The 24,629-nt window shown below is 42.4% G+C and overlaps 1 long non-coding RNA gene across 1 annotated transcript in view; it reads right to left on the reverse strand.

Annotated features, from left to right (window-relative positions):
* LOC111559711 overlaps positions 1 to 23,030 on the reverse strand; it is a 123,272-nt gene extending 100,242 nt beyond the window's left edge. Inside the window, exon 1 of the long non-coding RNA XR_006595595.1 lies at positions 22,942 to 23,030. This is a non-coding gene — a long non-coding RNA (uncharacterized LOC111559711). The remainder of the gene's footprint in view (positions 1 to 22,941) is intronic.
* Between the last annotated feature and the right edge of the window lie 1,599 nt (positions 23,031 to 24,629).

Consider the following 24,629-nt stretch of genomic DNA (forward strand, 5'->3'; position numbering starts at 1 on the left):
CCGCTGGCAGTAGAGTTCCCCAGCAAGGGCCATCAATCCACATGGGGACAGTTAGCATAACTGAAATTTAATCAAATAAATGGCTAAACCGTAATTGTTAAGTGGGAGCCTGCCTATGCCGTCTGGCAGATGGCATACTCCCTAATCCTACAGCTTACTGCACTGCTGGATGCCATCTGAGGGGTAGGGTGGGACCAAAGAGGTTCTTGCTCACCTCCCAGTTGGCCCCCGACCACTCATGATCACACAACGGTGAGGCCACTTGTCACCAGAAGGCCCCATTATGCTAACGAGCAACCAAGATAAAACGTGTAACTATTTGAAGGGGCAAAAGATCCCTGGTGGGAAAGACTCATGGTAAGAGAACACGCCTTCCTGGAAACAGATGTCCTGATCCTATAACACAAATTGCAGTATCACATCCCCAAAATACAAGCCCTCCCATAAATCATTCAGGGGAGCCTGTTTCGTTTTCCTGTTCTGATGAAAGTGACCCGCGTGTGGGGCTCAAGGCCAAAAGTGCTGCCACACTCGAGCGACCCCACACTTCCCCACAGCTTACTGTAAAGGTGCTGACCAAAACCACCACAGCCGGAACCGCTTCCCCTGCTGCCCTTTAGAGGCTGGCATTCCCCGGGGTTTTGTCCACTGTTAAGCCCCTGCCCTTTCCCTCCTCCTGTGCCAACCGGACCAAGCCCTAAGTAAGGCTCATCCACACAAGGCTCCTTTCTCCCCACCTTCCCAGGATCATCCCACATACAGTTGGGAGCTAGGTCTCATCTTTACATGTCCACACTGTGCCTTCTGCCCCTCGTGTTTGGGCATTGTCTCTTACTCTCACCTGGCACTGTTTGTTTCATGCCAACATATTTTCTCTCCCCATTATGTTTTCTATAATCAATTTTACTGAGGTGTGATTTATGTAAATAGAGCTCACCAATTTTCAGTGTGTTTTCACAATTCAGTGAGTTCTGACAAATGTATACAGTCATGGAAACACCACCACAATCATGCATAGAACATCTACATTCTCTCTCATCCCCTGGCAGTCAACCCCTTATCCCGGTGTCCTGACTCTTGGCATCCTGTGATGTTTTCTATCACAATTGTTTTTTTTATTCTCTAGAATTTCCCTTAAATGGAATCATTCAGCATGTACTCTTGGGTCTGGCTTTTTTGCTCAGCATAATGTCTTTGAGATTCAGCCATATGGTCACAGGCTTCCACACTTTTTATTACTGAGTAGTATTCCACTGCATGGCTAGATCACAATTTGTTTGCCCATTCATTAGCTGATGGATATTCCAGTTGTTTCCAGTTTTTCACCATTACAAATAATGCTGTCATGAACACTTAAGTACAAGTCTTTGTGTGGACATATGTTGTCATTTCTCTCGTGAACAGAGAAATCGCTGGGTCCTGTGGTCAGTCTGTCTTTAAAAGAGACTGCCCAGGGGCACCTGCTTGGCTCAGTAGATAGAGCGTGCAACTCTTAATCTCAGAGTTGTGGATTTGAGCCCCACGCTGGATGTAGAGATTACTTAAAAATAAAATCTTTAAAAATTAAAAAAAAGGAAAAGAAAAGAAAAGAAAAGAAAAGAAAAGAAAAGAAAAGAAAAGAAAAGAAAAGAAAAGAAAAGAAAACTGCCCAGCTCTCTTCCAGAGTGATTGTACCATCTTGCATTCCTATGAGTGAGTTTCAGTTGCTCCACCAGTGCTTGTTATTTCCTGTCTTTTAAATGTTAATCATTTGATTGTATATATAGTGGTATCTCCTTATGGTTTGAACTTACATTTCCCTAAAGACTAATGATGTTAAGTATCTTTCCATGTGTTTATTTGCCATTATTAGGTCTCCTTTGGTGAAATGACTGTTGTACAAATCTGTTGCCCATTTTTAGTGGTTTGTTGGTTTCCCTTATTATTAAGTTGTGGGAGTTATTTAATCTGGATACAAGTTCTTAATCAGATATATTTTTTGCAAATATTTTTTTCTCAGTCTTTATCTTGTCTTTTCATTTTGTTAAGTGTCTTTTGAAAAGCAATTTTTAATTTTGATAATGCTCAACTTATCAATATTTTATTTTATAGTTTGGTTACGTGTATGTGTGTGTGTCCTATTTAAAAAGTATTTGTCTAACCCAAGATCACAAAATTTTTTCCTATGTTTTCTTTTAGAGTTTTAGCTCCTACATTTAGGTCAATCCAGTTCAAGTTAATTTCTGTGTATGGCGTGAAATAAAGGCTGATTATTTTTTTTTGTATATGGTTTCTAATTGCTCTAGATCATTTGATGAAAAAGTTATCTTTTCCCCATTGTATTGCCTTTGTATCTTTGTAAAAAATCAGCCAATCATATGTGGGGATCTATTTCTGGACTCTATTCTGATCTATTGATCCATATGTCTATCTGTACACCAACACTACAACATTCTGATCATTCTAATTTTACATTAAGTCTTGAAATAAGGTAGTATAAATCCTCCAACTTTGTTTTTCTCCTTCAAAATTGTTTTGGCTATTTTAGGTATTTACATTTCTATATAGATTTTAGAATCAGTTTGTCAATTTCAACAAAAAAAAATCCTGCCAAGATTTTGACTGAAAATGAATTAAATTTATTGATCAGTTTGTCTTCCAATTATGTTTTAAGGTCCTGAAGGACAGGAAACTATCTTACATTTCCACGTGGTTCCTGAGTGATGGCCAGATATCCACCTTTCTGTGGAAATGTGGCTATGGTTGGGGCAGGGAAGCCTGAGGGCAGACTGGGAGAAAGCACTACTGAAGGAACACAAGTCAAGAATGGTGTGTAGTCAAATGCAGACATCAGGACAACGAATGGGAACTGTTGCATGGTACCATTTATCCTGGGACTGGCAGAGGAAGCTGGTGACTAGAAAGAAGCCAGTTTCTCTCATAGTCTGTGTTTACAATCAAGGAAAGTGCCAGGATGTCCAGAACTTAGAAATTCTAAAGGGAGAAACTGGGGTTCCCGGAGGCTGGGATCTGGTAATCAATCACTAAGAAATGGAATGGAAGTTGATTACATTTCTGTCTGACTCCAGCTTCTCCCTAGTAAGCGTTAGAAAGGGCTTAGATACAATAGTCCATGTTTTACAACTGAACAAAATAAGAACTAGAGAGATTAAGTTCACACAATTAAATGATGAATTAGTAGCACAAATAGGACTAGAAAACAATACAGGTCTTCGATCTCTGAGGTCAGAGACCTTTCCATCATATCTCAGCCTCTTTTTCTGGCGATGTGTATCCTTTCCTATCTGTTAATTAACAGAGCTATTTACTTCCAGAGCTAAAGCTCTAAGAACTTAATCAGGTGGTTGTTCCAAAAAGTCAGAGGCTGGTCTACAGGTCTCCCCAGATGCTACCTCCCTTTCTGTCTGCCCATTAGCAGAAGACAATTTCAAGAAAACTTAGTGGTTTCTCTTCAAATTCTCCAATACAACTGAGCTCCCTTTCTCTGCCCTTTGTTTCAAGGCAGGCTTGGCTTTCCCAGGTAATTTGGTGAAATGGGAAGGGCTCCTAGCCAGAAGTTCAAAGGCCTGGTCTCTGGGCCACCTGTCCCCAGCTCACTGGACAAATCACTGAAATTCTCCAAGCCATAGTTTTTCTCCTCTGAAAATAAGAATGATAATACTCACCCTACTAGTCTAAAGACATAGTGAAGATACAGTGAAAACAGAGCAGAAGTGTCCTCCAATACTTATAAGCTAGCATACAGTAGAAAGTACAGAGATGAAGACCACACACACCAAAAACATGCTTTTTCTGAAGCCTCACTGCCAGAAGCAGTAACTACAAAGGATGTTAGGGGTATGTCCTGCATACACACTCTCTCCCCACATGGAACTTCTCTCTGCTTGTAGGGAAACCTGGTTCAGTCCTTTAATTCCCAGTGTCTATAGAAGTTTTGTGTTTATGGATGAGTGGGCATCCCAACTCTCTGCTAACCTCCCCCATCTCCCTCTCTCCATCTTGAAATAAGATCCTCACAGAGATGTTTGAGTGTGTCTTTGCTCTGGTCTTGGAAGGCCCTTCCACTCCCAGATAATTGTGCTGCTCAAGCCCTCAATTTGCAACACCCCTAGTCCACCTCCAAAGTCAGGCCAGTGTCCTGGCCCATCTCTTGAGAGGCCTCTTGTCATGCCCTTGCTTTGCCCCCTCAACAGCTGTCTCCAACAACCCAGGGCTATATTCCCCTGTAAGCCTGCTATGCCTAAACTAAGGTTGTCCATTCACTGAATAGAGTTCTCAGCCCACCCAAGTACTATTAAGAGGGAAAGAGCCAATAAGAGTCATCAGTGATCACCTCCTGGATACCAAACACTGTCCATAGTAAAAACTCCCAGATAAAATTCCATCTCATTCCCAGAGACATGCTCCTTTTGCTTGCCTTTCTCTTCCCACAAAGGACATTCCTCTGTTTCTGTGGAGACTAAATACTGCTCACATGGAATAGCCTTCTTCCTGGTAATGCAGGATTCAACTCCCATTCCTGGAAGGCCCAAAATTCAGTGCAACTGCAACTGACTCTAGGCTTTGCTTATCTCTCCTGCTTGGAGCAATTTAATTACTAAATTAAGGTAATATCATTGTTTTTCTAACCACAAATGGTGTTAAAATGATCAATGTCACTAATGGGTAGCTTGATCTCCTTCATCTCCCCCACCTACCTCCTAAGCCCCCTCCCCCAAGGAGAGCCAGTCTCCTCTCCTAGTGAGAGTGCCACATTTCCATGCAAATTGAGTGTCCAGAGTGAATGGGGTGGGGGCGGTGCCCAGACTTTCTCCATGGCTGAGCTGCTGGAGTATTTGCATAATAAAATGTGTTAACAGCTTGGAATTAATCATCTCTGCTACCCTGGATGGCCTAAAGAACTCTTTTCCAGGCCCTTATCTATGAAAACTCTGGATGGCATTTGTAGGTAATGGAGTCTCTGTATATTTTTTCTAATTATCATTACATTTTTCTATTATCTCCAAAATGTGCCCCCATCCTAGAACATCATAAAATGTTGTATGTTTCTTAGGATATTTTTATTACATAAAATTCCTTAAGCACTCAATAAATTACACCATGCATGCCTTTATGCACAAGGGTTACACTGGAATAGGATGAGTAGAGATTTACATGATAGAGTGGACAGAGTATAGGCTTTGGAACCTAAATGACCCTGGTTTGAGTCTTCCTTCATAGATGATTTAGGGAAAGTCACACATCCTTACTGAGACTTGGTTTCCTCTGCTGTAAAAAGGGGATGTGGTAGGCTGCTTTCTAAAATGGCCCCCAATTGCAAATTGGTGCAGCCACTCTGGAAAACAGTGTGGAGGTTCCTCAAAAAATTAAAAATAGACCTACCCTATGACCCAGCAATAGCACTGCTAGGAATTTACCCAAGGGATACAGGAGTACTGACGCATAGGGGCACTTGTACCCCAATGTTTATAGCAGCACTCTCAACAATAGCCAAATTATGGAAAGAGCCTAAATGTCCATCAACTGATGAATGGATAAAGAAATTGTGGTTTATATACACAATGGAGTACTACGTGGCAATGAGAAAGAATGAAATATGGCCCTTTGTAGCAACATGGATGGAACTGGAGAGTGTTATGCTAAGTGAAATAAGCCATACAGAGAAAGACAGATACCATATGGTTTCACTCTTATGTGGATCCTGAGAAACTTAACAGAAACCCATGGGGGAGGGGAAGGAAAAAAAAAAAAAAAGAGGTTAGAGTGGGAGAGAGCCAAAACATAAGAGACTCTTAAAAACTGAGAACAAACTGAGTGTTGATGGGGGGTGGGAGGGAGGGGAGGGTGGGTGATGGGTACTGAGGAGGGCACCTTTTGGGATGAGCAGTGGGTGTTGTATGGAAACCAATTTGACAATAAACTTCATATATTGAAAAAAAAAATGGCCCCCGATGCCCCGCCTTCTGGCATCCGCACCCCTGTATGATCTCCTCTCCTTGAGTGTTGGCTAGATCTAGTGGCTTGCTTCTAATTAAAAAAAATATGGCAAAAGTGATGGGATGTCAATTCCAAAATTAGGTTACAAAAGATTGTGACTCTTCTCTCTCTTTCTCAACTCACTATGCTAAAGCTGGTGGCCATGTTGTGAGCTACCTTATAGAAGCCTGCATAGCAAGGAACCCAAGATGGCCTCCAGCCAACAGCCAGTGAGGAACTGAGGTCCTCAGTCCAACAACCCAGAAGGAACTGAATCCTGCCAACAACCACTGAGTGAGCTTGCTCAGTTGAACCTTGAGAAGATTGCAAGTCTGACCTATACTTGATTGCAGCGTCATGACAGACCCTCAACCCAGCTAAGCTATACCTAGATTCCTGACCCATAGATACTGTGACATAATAAATGTGTGTTGGTATAAATTTTAAGTTTGGGGGTAATCTGTTATATAGCAATAGATAACCTGTATAGGGTACCTAAGCTTATAAGCTACTTCACTGAAATGTGTTGTCCTGTGAGATAATAGGGTTTAAAATAGTGCAGCACCATACAGATGTACATTATCATTTGTTTTCAACCCAATAAATAACTCATTTTCCTAAATGCTTAATTTGCTTTTTTTGAACAGCCAAAGGAAGTTCTGCTTCCTCCAAATGTCCCCTCCATATAGTTTCCAGAAATTCTCCTCCCTGTATCAATTTTCACTTCAGGGCTCGGGGTTTGTTTTGTCTGGATTATGGGCAGGACCACCTCAGAGAAGATAGTGGGTAGACAACAATGGGAAGTTAGTTGACAGTAACAGGAAGACTGTTCCCACAAAATCATTCTTTCATGAGCTTTGTCATGGACCAACTCTTACCACTAATAAATAATTTTGGTAAGGATCAGAATGATAACAGTTACTACCATTAACTAAGCAACCATTATGTGCAGGAAACTGCAAACATTCTTTCAGATCCTCACCACAACCCTGAAAAAAAATTCAGAGTTTAAGTCATTTGTTCAATGCTAAGTAGTTAGCACGCATCAGAACCGAGGTTAGAACAAAACTCTTCTTATTTATATTTATTCCTTGTGTTTTATGTATGTGTGCCAAAATAAATTGTTTTAAATAAAGTGAGAATTTGTTTTCTATCCTTTTTTTTCCTACTTAACACTTTATCTTGAGCATTTCCCCATGTTATCTACTTTTTTAAACACTATTTTTTTTTATTTTTTTTTTAAATTTTTTTTCAACGTTTTTTATTTATTTTTGGGACAGAGAGAGACAGAGCATGAACGGGGGAGGGGCAGAGAGAGAGGGAGACACAGAATCAGAAACAGGCTCCAGGCTCCGAGCCATCAGCCCAAAGCCTGATGTGGGGCTCGAACTCACGGACCGCGAGATCGTGACCTGGCTGAAGTCGGACGCTTAACCGACTGCGCCACCCAGGCGCCCCTTAAACACTATTTTTAAAGGCAGCATAATATTCCATTACTGAGCAGATCTTCCCTACCCTTATTATTTGGTATTTAGGCTGTTTCCAGATATTTTGCTTTCATAAATTTTTCTGTGATAAGTGTCTGTGATCATATCTCTGATGATTTTCATAGAATAAAGCCCTAGGAGTGGGACTGCCAGGTCAAGTTTGTAAGCATTTTTAAGGCTCCTGATGCATGTTGCCAAATTGCTTTCCTGAAAGGTTGTACCAATTCATTTTCCCAGGGAGATAAACACTTAACTTTGAAAGCAAAGGGAATTTAAAAATGTGAGATAATCTGGCACCTTGTTTAAAGGAACAACTCCTTAAGTTCCCTGCAAAGGCCCTCTGAGAACCCCTGTGAACCACTGGCCGAGGAAACATTGTTCCGCCTTCCTGACTGGCTGGTTAAATTCCCAACGTCCCAGATGTCATTTTATTCATGGTTATAGGAGGGGATTGGGTGGGGTAAGAGGGGAAATAGAAGCATTTGCATGATAATAAACCTGAAACTTAATAATCATGCTTTTACAAAACATGTATATGGTCCTTTCTTGAGGCTGCTTTTCCAGAATAGGATGACCTTCTCCAAGGGGATAAGAATATTTTTCTCTGCCAGATCTTAGGCTAGGGCATTGAAATCATTTCTATACACATACACAAAGAGAAGGAAGGAGCTAAGGTACAAATATTTAGTCACCCAAAGAGAGAAGAAAAGATACCACGATGGCGTTAATTATCTAGATGGTATTTAAGGCCAAAGGAAAATTCAGAAAGAATTTTTTTTAACTGTTAAAATTCTCCATCCCATTTTTTTATGTGGTGACATAGCCAAAGAACACCACTGGCCTATTTTAACCTATGAACATTTCCATTTTACTTCTACAAATTGGGAGAAGGGAAAAGAATATCCACAAAGATGGGGAGGTAAGGATGGTTATGGGAGGCAGACAGAGCAGATGAAAAAAGGTTATCTCAGTTCTCTGCAGTTACTTGGGTTTTCAAACCACAGGCTGGTTCTTAAGAAATGAAAGTCAACTTCATATACACACGAGGTAAGGCAGGGCCTAGATGGTACGGTTTTAAAAGATCAAAAAGATGTTGGTATTCTGCCATTATTTGCAATGCCCTGCATTGATCAGGGTTGGCCAACTGCTGTAGCAAACAACCCCAATTTTAGTGGCCTAATACAATAAAAGACTACTTCTTGCTTACATCACAGTCTGGTGCAGGTTATGGCAGGGGGAGGGGTGAAGGAGGGCCTATTCCACACAGTCATTCAGGAACAAAGGGAAATGTGAAGTAAACCAAGGACATACCCTTCTTATCCATCAGACTGACAAAATTTGAATTTTTGCAACGAAAATATATCTGTACATAAATTGTGTAATTTGAATAGATTTTAGAAATTATAAAATGGCTGCTTAGTGTTCTATGCCCCCAGAGAAGATAGAGAAGGTAAATAAAGCTAAGAGTAAAAGAAGGGTTAGATGAAAGCAGAGGGACTTGGAGGAACCACCTGCATTGCTCCCTAACTCAAAAGCGGTTTAGAAGAAAGGGGAAAAGGAATCCAAGTCCTGGAAATAAGTTGCTCTATCTTACAAAGAATAGTTATTGGCAACAGGATACAGGCTGTGCCCAAACAGACTCTTTTAGACTCTTACAGCCACTCTCAGAACACTCCCTCCCAGAATAAATCACCCAAATCAGGATATCTTAGATACTGGGCACAAAATATCTAATCTTTTATGGCTCCTGCTCTCTTGTGGCCACACATTTCTAGCCTAGCAGCCCAGTCAGAGCATTAGTTTGGGGAGAGAGGTTATTTATTCCTAGGCCCACAGTGAGAAGTGGGAGGGTATGTGGGAATTGGGGCAAGGCTTGGCCATGGTGCCATCAGATGCATCTGGAGCATCCCTCCTGCCCTGAACAGGTGAGTGAAAAGGTAGTTTCAGAGACATTTGGTGCAAGACTCTAGGATAGGCTGCTGGGATAGGAAGTATCTTGGTTACACAGCCCTCGGACCAAGGGAAGAGAGCACTTCATCATTTAGATTTTAATACCTGGAGAAAATTATAGGAAATACAATAATTACCAATAGAAATTGGATATTTTTAGAATTTTTTTTTACATTTCTCAGTGATACTTCCACTGGCCCTGGTTGAACAGCACCTTAATGCTAAATTGGTGGGCACTTTCCCTCTTAGGGTGACCAACTTGTCCCAGTTTGTCCAGGATTTTACCAGTTTTAAAAATGAGGGAGTGACGCCGGGGTGGCTCAGTAGGTTAAGCATCTAACTTTGGCTCAGGTCATGATCTCACGGTTTGTAAGTTCGAGCCCCACATCGAGCTCTGTGCTGACAGCTCAGAGTCTGGAGCCTGCTTCAGATTCTGTGTCTCCCTCTTTCTCTGCCCTTCCCCGGCTTGAGTGTTCATGCTCGCTCGCTCTCTCTCTCTCTCTCTCTCTCTCTCTCTCTCAAAAATAAATAAACATTAGCAAAAAAAAAATTTTTAAATGAGGGAAACTCAGGGGCACCTAAGCTCTGAGCTCTGCATATCAGGCTCTGTACTGAACGTGGAACCTGCCTAAGATTCTCTCTCCCTCTGCCCCTCTTCCCCCTCTTCACTAATATAAAAAAATTAAAATTTTTTTAAAAAATTTAAAAATAAGAGAAACTAAAAAAAAAATTTTTTTAAAGAAGGGAAAGTCCTCCATAGCAGGCAAAGCAGCATGATTGGTCACCCCAGGCCTTCTACACAATTTTGCTAACAGCGTCAACTGGGAATTGTTTTACCCAAAATAACAAGGGATTTGGGCTGAACCACCAACATTCTCCTCTTTAGAGGAGTCAAGATGAAGGCAAGTCAGGGCTGTTGTCTATGACCCTGGCACAAGGCAGCATTACCTATCCCATGAGGAGACTGAATTTACAACTTGGCTTCAAGTCACAGGTTTAGGAGGGAGCTTGGAGATTACCTAGTGCAACCATAAGGATTATCTAGTGCAACCATAAGGAAATCAAGATGAAGAAATTTTAAGAAACACGCTTCAGGCCACATAGTAGAAACTGTCCAGGGCAAAACCTCTTCTCCAGTCTGGTGTTCTCTCCACTGCACCACACAACTCTGTCACTAGAATGCCCAAGCAACTGAGTTAATGGGCCCTAAGAGATTACCCTGGACATCCCTCCTAAATCCTATGAGAAATGCTCCCAACAGTCACCACCAGTGGCAAAGGAGAGGATGATGGTGACAGTTTTCCTTTGGGGAGATTCAGGGTGGTACCTGAGAGGCCACACCACAGCACCATGAGCTGCCATGTCTTTCTGAGGCTCCACTCCCAGCCTCCAACTTCTCCTGACCAATATCTGGGCCCCAAACCTTCCTGTACTCCCTTTCTATCCCACCATCTCAGGCTTATATGGGGCTGGGAAAGAAGACAAAAGAGGGGCAAGGAGGTGCATGGGATGCAATAAGTCAGAGTCACTACAACAGCCTCATCCAGAATCTCTTTAAAGTGTATTGGCAACTTTTGAGAAGCTGAATGAAATACACTGCTCAACTGATTCTACAAACATGTCACTGCTGTTCTCAAAAACCAAACCAGCAGATACCTGAGTGGGGCTCCTGGGTGGCTCAGTTGGTTAAGTGTCTGACTCTTGGTTTTGGCTCAGATCATGATCTCATGGTTCCTGGGTTTGAGCCCCACACTGGGCTCTATGCTGACAGCGCAGAGCCTGCCTGGGATTCTCTTTCTCCCTCTCTCTCTGCCCTTCCCATCCTCTCTCTCTCTCTCTCAAAAATAAACAAACTTTAAAAAAAAATTTTTTTTTTTATTTTTTTTTTCAACGTTTATTTATTTTTGGGACAGAGAGAGACAGAGCATGAACGGGCGAGGGGCAGAGAGAGAGGGAGACACAGAATCGGAAACAGGCTCCAGGCTCTGAGCCATCAGCCCAGAGCCCGACGCAGGGCTCGAACTCACGGACCGCGAGATCGTGACCTGGCTGAAGTCGGACGCTTAACCGACTGCGCCAACCAGGCGCCCCCCAAAAAAATTTTTAATTAAAAAAAAAAAAACCCAGCAACCAAGCAACTACTTTTTCAATCAGTGAAGCACCTACTTAACAAATGTCTTATTTTTAAAGGGAACAAAAAAGGTTTTGATCACACTGAGAAAAGTCTGTGCAGCTGGTAACATATGCCCCTTGGGAACACAGGGCTTTTAAAATCATTACTCTTATGGCTTCTCCCATTATTATTTCAGATTTATTAAGGCTCATCTGTTGTAGATGTACCCATAGAAAAGGTAATTCAGGTTGGATATAGGTTTAGGAAGCATGTGGAAACTGCCATCAAAGAATAATTATTTTATATTCTCACCCCTCCCAGTTCTCTTTTCTGGACTTAGAGATAGTTGCTATTCAGGTAGATGAAAATAATACAGTGCAGGTTACTTTTAGTCTCTCCAATACTTCAGAGATTGGAAGTCAACTTCAGGTAGATACATTTGAACCCAAAATGCTGTGACATTGCAAACGTAAACAATCTGTTCTGGTTTACCTCTGCACCTCAATGTCCCCCAAGACACATCTCATTCTACTGCTCTGTTCTCTATCCCTACAAATATTTTCCATGCTCTGGGACCCAGCTTAAGATCTTCCCAAGACATCTCACCAAGCCTCTACAACCCATATCATTCTCCCTTCTCTGAGTTCATGTAGCTCATAAAGTAGCACTTAATAACAAACCATTTTCTATTGCACTTTTGTTTCATGATTCAGGTATACAGAATGACCCATGTAAAGGCAGTATGCTAGTGAGAAATGCTCAATTAACATTTGTCAGATGAACAAGCAAGTAAGAGCGTGGATTTTGGAGTCAGAAAGATCTGACTTTACTTCTTACTAACTAGATGACCTTTAGCAAGTCACTTAACCAGTTCAAACCTCAGTTTCTTTCTCTGAAAAGTGGCAATAATACAACATGGTTCAGGGAGGAATCAATAAAATACACATAACAGGTGATCAAGGACAGAAAGTGCCCTTTGCCAAGTGACCAGTGAGTCAGCATTCATTTCTTGATTGTCTAAACCACTCTGTATTCTTCCAGAGTCTTTTTTTTTTTTTTAAACAGTGTTCATGTTGAGACATGTCTACCATATTTGATTAGGACAAAGTTTGGCCTATCAATTGTGAAACAGTTTTCAGAAACCAAGACCAAGTACTATAGCAAAAGGATACATGAAGGTTGTGGTATAGGTGTGGGTTGATATGCCTTCTTATTTGAAAAGAAAAATTCCCAAAACTTTTTTTTTAATTAAGCTCTATGTCCAACATGGGGCTTGAACCCATGCCCCCAAGATCAAGAGTCTCGTGCTTTACCAACTGAGCCAACCAAGTGCCCCCCAAAACTTCTTACAACAAAAAATGTTTAAGTCTTCTGCCATGCCCTTAGTATCCTTCACTGTTGTTTCCTTCAAAATACCTCAAAATGTGTCCTGCATGTAGCAGGCACTCTATTTGTGTTTATAAACTGAATTATAGACATGATTCCGAAGTGTTGGGAATTTAACTAGTTGGAGTGGTAGGGAAATATTTTCAAAAGCCATTTAATTCTCTGTGTCCTAAACTATATTTCAAAAAAAACAGAATTCCAAAAGATTGTCCAAAGCTGCAGCCAAAACAGCCCTGGGCCAAGGATTGTTGAATGGTATCCTTTAAACCCTGCCCCATAAATATTCTCAGCCTAATGAACCCATGCCCCCAAATAGCCCCTGAACTGGTCTAGTAACCCAATACATGTTAAATTTATGATTTCTAAACAAGATAAAAGACCTGTTGGATTTATTTCCTTAAAGGAAAAAAAAAAGAAAGAAAGAAAGCATTCCATTCCTGACAAAGTTGAGACCCTGAGCTGGTTTATTTGCTACCAGCACCTACTTGCCCGTCACTTAGGCAAAACCTCCTTATATAGCTTCCCGGGGGTATGTTTAAGAGTGGCCTTCCTTCCCTGAGCCTATTCCTCTCACCACAGATTGCTCATGGTACTGACTCCTCAGTCATTCACTGATTCCTTCTATGGCTGTTCCAGGTGACTTCCTACCTAGCCATCAATGAGCAGCATTCTCCCAGGTTACCCCCCCACATCCTCCCTTCCAAGGAGAGTCACATAGAATCTTAAAATCACAAGTGTTCTTGGAATGCATCTACTCATTTTACAAATGAGAAAACTAAGACCCAGAGAAGAAAATGAATGGAAAGAGCAGAGACTAGAACCCAAGTGTCTTGATTCTGAATGTAGTGCTGTGCCACTAGGCTCATGACCTGAAGACATCCTCAGCATCCCCTCCCCCAGCACACATTCCAGGAAGGTCACATATGAAGTCCAGGGAGTTTGCCTTCAGTGCCTCAGCTTGGCCTCCAAAATATCTGCCTGGATAGGCTCCCTGTGGCTGCTATCCTTCCACCCATCACCCTGTAGACTCCAATCTTGTCTTAGGTGACTTTCCTATACCTCATCTTCAGACTCTTTGTTTCTGGAATAGTGAGATGTGTAAAATCTGACAAACCAGTCCACCTGAGGAAAGGAGATTAATGACTCCTCCCAGATAATCTGAGATTATTAAAACAAGGGCCTTCTGAAGGTTTTCCTATCCAGACTAACACAGTATCTTTAGAAGAAGTCATTTGAACTCAGAGGGTGATGGAGTAAGCTGTCCTTTTAGGGGTAAGGTGTAGAAGCTGGCCAGGCTCAGAAGTGTTCCAGAGAATACAGGTCATATATGGATCCACCTGTTTTCTTGGCCTGAATGGAATTGCTGAGAACCACCCATTGGTATCATGAACCCAGCACTCACATTCCTCCCTTCCAGAAAAGTCTGTCCTCAATCCCCATTACCTCACCATGGCAGGGTTAGAACCAGCTCCAGCCTGAGCTGAGCATGTTAGCATGTTCAAGAGCCACCCCCTATACCCACACTTATCCCACTATCCCCAATACCCTGTCACCTAGACCTAGCATAAGTCCAAACCCAGGAGAGAGCATGTCCAGAAAAGACAAGATTAAAAACCCCATGGAAAGTCTGCAGAATGGGTCACCATGCACGGGTCCTAAGCCCTGCCTACTCTCTTAACCAGTTCTGTGGCCCCCACTGAACCACTAGACTGCTCTGTGCCTGAGTTTGCTCACTGGAGAAATGAGATTTAATAGCAATACCTTGATAGAATAGGGACAAAATGAGAAAATAAAAACTGTTCAACAAAGGTAGAAATATTTTTCAAAGGGATGATTATCTCATTATGTTATTAGTAATAATACAATCACTTCCTTGTCCTCCTCCAAGACACTTACTCACATTTCTTTAGAATTCTTTCAGAGAACTCCCAGATTTACCAGATAGCTTGTAAGATTTAGCCTCTCCTGTTTAAATTCTCTTGCAGTTAAGCCGTCTATATCAACTGCTTTAAAAAAAAAAAAAAAGATAAAAAAGGGAAGGTTTGACGAGGGCTCAGGACTCAGAATTCTAACAAAATCATTTGGTAAAAAATGAATTCTAGTCATTTGCCTCCATCAGCAGCAAATACATGCTGAATGCTTCCTGAAAGCAAGTCACAGAGTTGAAAACTTGGAGTCCTTTGCCCTGATCTCAGAATATAACTTCAAGTCTCTCAAGTTTTGCTTTTGCGGCCAGTTCTTGACCTTTGAGTTCTTAAAGTCCAATAGCAACCAGACAAAACTCTTGCCCACATTCTGTTTTATCTCAGTATTCACATCTTGCCTTCCAGCCTCTTTCTATCCACAGACTTGAACCTCCAGAGTTTGACAAGCAGGGAGTTCTACAGGCAAGGGCTATGATTATATCATCTTGTGGCTTGAGGAGAAAAAAGAGGGGGAGGGAATCCTAAACAAGGACTGACCATACAAATTAACAGGCAAGGTGAGATTAGAATCTGTCTTCCCTGATCTAGCTCAAATACATGTTTGAAAGTCAGATCTTCCAACTTTTTTTGATGGGTAGAATGGACAACAGGAAACTTTTAGAATGATAAAAGCAGATTTCACAAACTAATAGTAGAGTCCACCTGGGGTAGGAAACATCTTACCTGTCTTTGGAATGTTCCAGCAACTTGACGGGGTCCCCCTTCTTGCACTTTCAAAGTGCTCAGAAATAATTCAAAAGTGAGATTATAATTAGAGGGAGCAGCAAGCATGGAATCTGATGACTTTTCCCAGTCCTCCCCAACAGAGACCTTCCATAAAGTAAATGGCTTTGAGGGCACAGTTCACCTGGAATGCACTCATATCAACCACCAGCCTTAAAGTGGACATAAATATCAGATCAGCTTCCCAGCCGTTTATCCTACTCTTGGGATAAAACACATAAATAAACTGGAAATGGACACTTCTCCCACCCCAGGGAGGTGATCCTGCCCCTAGGCTCCAGGCACACTGTCATGTAATAAAAGAAAATCAGCCCTACTCTGGCTGAAACTGGCTGGACAGTTTGCAGGAGCCCCAGGCTCCAGAGAGTGCCTCTGTCCCCCCACAAGATTGCTTTCTTTCTCCCTCTTCATTTCCATGCCAGTCTCTCCCATACCAGCCCCCATCCTTTATCCTTTGCTTTCTCTTGCTTGCCTCACCTCCTCTTTTGTTTTTGCTTATTTTGTTGTTGTTTGTTCTTCTCATTTTCTATTTGGGTTTTGTGTATTTGCTTTCATTTTTAACAGGGTTTTTTTTTTAGTTAGTTAGGGTAAAATCTATGTAACATAGCATTTATCATTTTAACCATTTGTAATTATACAATTCATTGACATCAAGTACGTTCCCAATTCTGTATACCCATCACCACCATGCATTTCCTGAACTTGTACATCATCCCCAACACAAACTCTGGGCCCATTAAACAACAGCTCCCACTTTCCCTCTAGCCCCCAGCCCCTGCTTTCTCTCTCAATGATGTCACCTGTCTGGGTACCTCATATAAGTGGAATCATACAACAGTTGTCCTTCTGTGACTGGCTTATTTCACTAAGCATAATGTTTTCAAGGTCCATCTATGTTGTGGCATGTGTCAAAATCTCATTTCTTCCAATGGCTAAATAGTATTATATTGTGTGTGTATACTACATTTTGTTTACCAGTTCATCTGTTGATGGACACTTGGGTTGTTTCCACTTTTTGGCCTCAGTAAGTAATGCTGTTGTGAACACAGATGTACAGATATCTGTTCAAGTTCCTGTTTTCAATGCTTTTGAATATATACCTAGGAGTATATACTTGGAATTCCTGGATCATACAGTAGCTACCTAGCACCAATGAGATCCTTCCAAAGTTTGCCAAGAGAAGCACTGAACCAACTTATTGTCTTGGAAGGAGGGCAATGCAAAGCAGAGGACTTGAACTTGTCAGAGAAACAGTGGTCTACAGATCTCATTTTATGCCATCTTCACACAGTGCTGACACATCTACCCTGGAACCTGAGTTGACTTCTAACTAGCTGTGTGACCTCAGGAGAGCCCACACACTGCTCTGAGCCTTAGCTTCCCCGTCAGTGAAATGGAGGCAGTCGCACCTGTCCTGCTTATATCATTACTACAGTGTTGCTACAAGCATCTAATGAGAGAATGCTTGTGAACTTGTGTATAGGCCAGTAGTTGCACAAATGCAGGGAATAGCAGTCAAGAAAATGGCTGGGAATCTAAACAGAATTAAATCCCTCCATGAACTTCTCATGTCTCCTCCAAAAATCAGGGGCTGATTCCCTAGCAAACCAGAGCTGTCACTTGGACATTTTTCTCTCAGGTGCCCAGGAATTGTTCCTTCTGATCCCACATGGAAGTCAAACACCTAGGACTCTCCCTTTCAAAGAAGCACCTGGAGAGATGGCTTCTCAAAGGTCAAACAAGAAACTGAGGCTAGAGATGGCTTCACAAAGGTCAAACAAGAAACTAAGCCTAGATCTGAACCACTGGAAAAACACAAGCATTTTAACCCACACATTTGAAAGCATTAATTAACAATACCATCCTCTTCCCACCTCAATCCCCTGCCCATCTGAGAGCATTTAGATCAATCTGATGGTGTCACCTGAACTTTGAGAGCCTCATGAAAAATATCCTCTTTGCTTTTAAAAAAATGGAAGAAAAAAAAATAAGCAAGTTACTCACTCCAGAGACCTCGCTGTGTGTGGACTGTCCTGGTGATAACACAGGAGTAAAAGCCATCCTGGGAGAGGAAATTACCACACAAAGTTCTTGTTGGCCCTTAGAAAGGGCCACATGTAGGCATCTGTACAGAGAATTATGTGTAGGTACTGTCCTTGCTCCAAGGAAAGCCACAAAGTGTAGGCCAGGGGCAGATGGAGAGATAAGATATTTAAATATAATGCTCCACGGGCGCCTGGGTGGCTCAGTTGGTTAAGCACCCAACTTTGGCTCAGGTCATGACCTCACGGTTTGTGAGATCAAGCTCCACATTGGGCTCTGAGCTGACAGCTCAGAGCCTGGAGCTTGTTCGTATTCTGTGTTTTCCATTCTCTCTCTCTGCCCCTCCCCCACTAGCACTCTATGTCTTAAAAATAAATAAAGTCTGTGTTATTAAAAATAAACATTAAAAATAATAATAACAAATAAATAAATATAATGCCCCAAAAATAAAACCTTAGGAGACAAGCTCCTCTACACGAAATAACCTGGGTTTAAAAACAAAAAACAAAAACATTCATTGCATTGAATAATGCAAAGTTGAACTGTAGCCTTTGCAGCCGAGTGACTAAAATACTTCCTTAGATGCTTCCACCTCTCTTGCTCAGTCTGGGCCCTACTCATGGCTGAAAGAATGGAGTCTCCAAACTTCATGTTCTGCACTCAGCCCCCTTCTTGGTTTTAGCTGAGCTGGCCATGTCAGCCTAGCAAAACCAGGACAGGCACATCTCTTTTCCTGTTAAGACTTATGAATTGATTGGCTGGTTATCCTTTAACTCATTCACACTTAGGTATTCCTTCAACCCGGCCTTCACAGTATAAGCATTTTCCTAATTGTGTTCTCTGGCAGACTAGTGGGAGCAGGGTTAGTCCAAGAAACCCCTGAAATCACTGAAGGCTGATCCAACCTGCCTGGAGGCAGCAAGTTTAATCATCTAAGGTTGCCTGGGGTGGGATGGGGTGGGGGGAGGTCCCCGCCCCATCCCCCCGCTCCACCTCCCCCATTCCTTTCCTCCTTGTCCTCCTAACTCCATTCTCAAGGACGTTGTTGGCAACCTATTTTTGGAAAGGGTTAGGCAGTGGCAGACCACCCTTATGTCCATAGCTTCTTCTAGGGCTTTAGTGAACACTATCATAGCAAATGTATCCCTTCAGCAGACCCTCCATGCCCCCATGAGTTACACACCCCTTCCCTCCCCAACCAACATCAAGGTGACCTTGATGTTATCTAAGGTAGCATCTTAACAGTGTGTCAAGCTTCTGCCCTGACAACTTCCATTGCATCCCTATGCTTACTATGATACTTTTCCCTCTAATCACAAAGATTTGACTCCCCCTCCCCCAAAAATAGATGTTTGGAGAACCCTCTCTTAATTATATAAACACTGCCAGCCCTAAATGGTAAATGACAAATGAGGGGTTCATGCAATAGTTCAGAGGGTGGGGTTGGCCACACTTGTCAAAGTTAATTCACATTGTTAAAATGCAGATCATGGGGGCACCTGGGTGGCTCAGTTGGTTGAGCATCTGACTCTTGACTTCAGCTCACGATTTGTGAGTTTGAGCTCTGAGTCAGGCTGTGTGCCGACAGCTGGAGCCTGCTTGGGATTCTGTATCCCTCTCTCTCTGCCCCTCCCCCATTTGCTCTCTATCTCTCTTTCAAAATAAATAAACTTTTAAAAAATGCAGATCATGACTCAGTCACTCTGGGGAGGGGCTGCGGGTTGTGCTTTTTACTGAGTTCCCAGATGATGCCCATGCTCTGTGGTCCACTGATGGCACTATGGGTCTTGAGGGGAGAGGTCCCTTTCCCAGAGGCCCCATGTGAGGAAGGCTTCTGAAAGGAGGTGACAGCTGGGGAACAGTTCTCTTGTATGCGAAGCCCCACAGGAATGGCCACCTGGGGAGATACAGGGTACAACCTCACCACGTCACCCCATCACCCAGAGAGGGAAGCATAATTCACCTACTCAGGGGTGGAACTGGTGGCAGGAAGTCCAAGCACACCCAGCAGGCTGTTTGTGCCACCAAAGGAAAGAGGAACTGACCTTTTTCTCATGGGGAAGTGTATCTTCTCTTCTCCAAACCACAGGCTCCCAAACATACTAGCTCGAGTGAAGTTCCTGCGATGACCACTGGGCGTTGGCCAGCCTCATGTGGCCCCCACCCCACAGGCTACGTCCCCACGGGCCCCAGGCCAGCCAAGCGGGGCTGCCATTCTGCGGCTCTATGGCAGGACCCCAGCCTCCCCATCCAGGAATGCGGCTGCACTTGCCTTCCCACACCAATGCCACGTCTCTAAGCCCAAGCCAGGAAAGAAAGCTGTGTACACTGACACTTAAATTAGATCCTTGCAATTATCTCTCAATCCTGGCTTGCCCTGTGCTTCTTTATCACTTTTTTTAATAGCTAAAGTTACTCGCCCTCGTTTTAAGTACATTGTGCAAAAGGCATAGGCCAACTTCTGATATATTCCCACAAGCAAAATTAAATACCAGTAACATGTGTTTTAGTGAATTGGGTCCCTCAATTTGCATCTTATAATAAGGATGTTATCATACTGGTTTATAGCTTAGCTCTTTAGTTTTTATCTCTCTGGGGCTAGATTCCCCCTCATGAGTTCAATGTAAGTCTATGAACTAATGCAATTTTTAAAACACTTTTCTTCTGTGTTAACATTAACACCCTTATGAGTGAAGAGATTTTACTCCCCAAAGTGTACAGAATGTTTGCATTCACTGGAGGATGGGGCGGGATATTAGCCCTTAGTGATATCCGTGGCTGCTCTTAAGTGAAAGGAGTTGAGTCAGTAATCCGGTCTGCCACTGCAAAAAAGCCTTTTTCACCTCTTTGCACTGAGACATAATCTCTGGTGTGTTCATTCCCTTACATTTAGATTAATTATAAAACATTGTCACCAGAATATTAAAGTAATGTTTAATACACAGAAGGGAATAAGGTATTCTGGAAAATGCATAATTTCCCTATGATGATTTTGCCAGTTGCATGCAATATGATCTTTTGATTGCCAGCTATAGAAATATTGTGACTAAGCTTTCACTAGCTTTTTATTTTTGCAACCATCCTGTCATAGCACTTTGAAAACTGTAAGCTTGGCCCATCAAAAAAAAAAAAAAAAAAAGAAAGAAAGAAAAGAAAAAAAAAAAAAAAAGAAAGAAAGAAAAGAAAAAAAAAAAAAAAACTAAGGGTGCCCATGCTAGAGTTCTCCCAGCTTGGTTCCAAAAGAGGGTGTTGGAAGGAGAGGGTGTGCAGTATACAACAGCACTTTCCGTTCACCAGTCCTACGCGAGTGGGGTAGTGGAGAAAAGGACTGACCCTATCCTTTATACAAGTCCAATATGTGTGTGCACATGCACACACACACACACACACTCACACATTCCATGTCCCTTGACTAGAGGAAGGTGTCAACATTCCTAAATGGAAATCCCAAGTCCTCTCGCTTGCTTCAGATTTTCCGAGCTTTACTACAGCCACACACCCAGAAGGGATGGTCTAAATCAACACGGAACAGCAGCAAGTAGAATGTTCCTTGTTGGCAGTGGCTGAAATGGGACCAATACTCCTCAGAGGACCACTCCAGGGGATTGGTTACCTCAGCCATCTCCCTCTAGGTCACTGGGCTCAGTCCTTGGCTGTGTTGGTTAACAACCAAGTGTTGTTACCAACAGAGGGCTCCTGTCCTTCGAGGTCTTACTTCAGGTCTCTGCAGGTGGAACTTTTCCCCTTCAATGATGTATATGTTTTAATGATGATGATGATGATGATGATAATGATAGCAGAAGGGGCACTCCAGCCCCCTCTCCTTCCCAAGAGCGCTCTCTCCATTCCCCTGTCACACTACCGAGAATGCTGGTAGAATTCTTTGAGCTTTTTAAAACTGGAATTAATTTTTAAATATGTGTTCTATTTTTCCATGCCACCTAACAGCAATACGTCCAACACCTGTCATCTTGTTTCCATTCTCTTCAAGGCTTCCTATGCCTCTCTGACCCCAACCCTCTGCTCTTCAAAAATATACTAGATGTATATATGAAAAACTAAGCCCTCTCACCCCAAAAGGCTCAGAGTCTGGATGCTTAATTACCTCTCCATTTGCAACACAGAGGCCCCTTGGGTTAAAATTAAATGTGATTTCCAGTAGGAGAGGGGATAGGTTTACTCCAGTCCTGCCCATCCCACATCTGTTCTGTAGACACAATGACTCCTTAGGCCAGGAGAGGATAAATGAACCTTCTCTAGCCCAGCTTTGTAGCCTTTACTTTTAATGCCTGGAGAAGAGTGGGGGCAGAGTGAATACAGTTTCTAAAGACAAGACTCTAGAAACTAGGGGGTGGTGAATATCAAAGATCAAAGCCCAGTAATGTCCTTGAGATCATCACAATCATTACAGATGAGGCATATTTTCCTATCTGGTTGTGTACATACTGGCAGCATACACAAGACATGAATATGCATATGTTATAAATAGGCGTATACATAAGAAATTAGAAGTGTAACTGTGCATACATACACCCTTCCTGCACATACACCGTAACTCTGTCTCACGGAGAAAATGTAAAAGTTGATCACGTGAAACACCTCCTTATCCACTGGGGATACATTCCAAGACCCCTAGTGGATGCCTGAAACCACAGATAGCACCAAACCCTACATATACCATGTTTTCTCCTACACATATATACCTATGATAATGTTTAATTTATGAATTAGACATGGTAAGATGTTAACGACAAAAACTAACAATAAAATAAAACAATTATTAAAATATACAGGCATACCTCGTTTTATTGTGCTTCGCTTTATTATACTTCACTATGTTTCTTATAAATGGCAGATCTGTGGTAACCCTGAGCTGAGCACCTCTACCAGTGCCAGTTTTCCAACAGCATATGCTCACTTCATGTCGGGGTCACATTTTGGTAATCTTGCAGTATTTCAAATTTTTTCATTATTGTTATATTTGTCATGGTGCTCTCTGACCAGTGATTAGGACTCGTGGAAAGCTCCGGTGACGGTTAGCATTATTTAGCGATAAAGCGTTTTTTAATTAAAGCATGTCCTTTTTTAAAAGAATAATGCTACTACACACTAGACTACAGTATGGTGTAAACATAACTTTTACCTGCCCTGGGAAACCAAAAAATTCGTTTGGCACGCTGTATGGCGGTATTCGCCTTATCACGGCGCTCTGGAACGAAACACTACCTCCGAGGTATGCCTGCACTGTATTAAAGTTATGTGAATGCCATCTCTCTACCTGAAAACCTCGTATATACTCCTCTCCTTGTGAGGCTGTGAGGTGGTAAAATGTCGGCACCGGGAGATGACGTATGAAGGGCGCAGGCGTTGTGACGTGGCGCTAGGCTGCTATGGACCTTCTGACTCTGAATCAGGAGCACCTGCTTCCCGACCCTGGTTGCGGATAGGTAACTAAAACTGCGGGAAGCGAAACTGCAGATAAGGAGGGGCTCCTACATGCGACTTTCAGTGATTATCATTTTGCTCGAGTGTGAATCGAGCCCCGTGCTGCCGTAGGAGAGGGGGAGCTGAGCTGGAAAAGGGAGCTTTGTCTTGTGCTCCACAGACTTCCTCTCACAGAGGTCTTACTTTCTTCCCTGTCCCCCATCAAGGTCTGTAGGGAATACTTAACTTTTTCAGTTATACTCTATTTCAGTGGGAGGGAAATATGACCCATACCTGTAATGTCAAAGTGTTTTCACACCTCAGGGGAATGTTTCCACATGTGCTGAACCCCTTGGGCAGCTCCCAGCCACTGGCTCATGACTGATCTTTAGCTTGCATTTACATCTTTGACAATCCTCCTGAGAAGTGGAGCCAGCACTGGGGCTTGTAGCTATGGACAGGTCACAGGAGCCGGGAGGAGGCTCTGGGGGAAACTCAAGGGTTTCTGAAATGGACAGTTTGCAACCAGTTTGCATTCATTTCAAAAATGAATTCTCTGGATGCCTTAAATGTCCTGATTTATGACACTGGACAGTCATAGACCAATCCTGCTTCCAGGAAGAACAGAATGGTAGCCAGGGGAGAAGGGAGGTGTGGTGGGATACCAGATGATATGACTGCCATACAAAAATACAAAGGTCTCTTTTTTTGAAATTTAAACTCCAAGAGAGTGAAGCCCTAGCCTGCTCAGCCTTACTTGGTACAGAGAACATTTCTGATTCCATGTAAACATGCTTGCTTACTTTCACTTCATGCCTTCATTATGAAATTCATCTAATGCTGTGGCCAATGACAATAAAATCATATTACAGTATCTGGCATGTACCAATAAGCATATTGCAAAGGAAAAGACAACATAATTCAACTTTTACAAATAGTGAAAAAAAATTATTTAAAAATCTTAAATCTTTCCCCCTCAAAAAAGGAAATCCTTTGGGGCGCCTGGGTGGCTCAGTCAGTTAAGGGTCTGACTTCAGTTCAGGTCATGATCTCACAGCTTGTGCGTGTGAGCCCTGCTTCGGGCTCTGTGCTGACAGTTCAGAACCTGGAGCCTGCTTTGGATTGTGTCTCTTTCTCCCTCTGCCCTTCCTCCGCTCGCACTGTCTCTATCTCTCAAAAATAAATAAACATTAAAAAAAAAAAAAGGAAATCCTTGGAGCCCACTGAACTCCAAAACTCCTGTATTCTTCTGTTTTTTCCAGTTGAGTTTATCATTGTGCTTGAGACTTGTTGCTAAATTGTTAAATGCCTGTTGAGATATGGTATTTTCCCTTTATACTCTAAAAACAGTTCCTCTCTAGGAACTGTTTAGGCTCAAGGTCTTTATCTTTAGGCTCTTCATTGTGTGGACTTCTAACAACAATCAACACATAAGGAAGATCTTTTGTTGGCTTCCATAGTCAGTCTGGGGTGGATCTAGATCAAGGCAAACGGGGAATTTAGATATACCATTGAATAAAGGCGTCATTGTGTGCTTGAATA

This window comes from Felis catus, chromosome A3, assembly GCF_018350175.1.
Source record: "Felis catus isolate Fca126 chromosome A3, F.catus_Fca126_mat1.0, whole genome shotgun sequence".
Classification (NCBI taxonomy): domain Eukaryota; kingdom Metazoa; phylum Chordata; class Mammalia; order Carnivora; family Felidae; genus Felis; species Felis catus.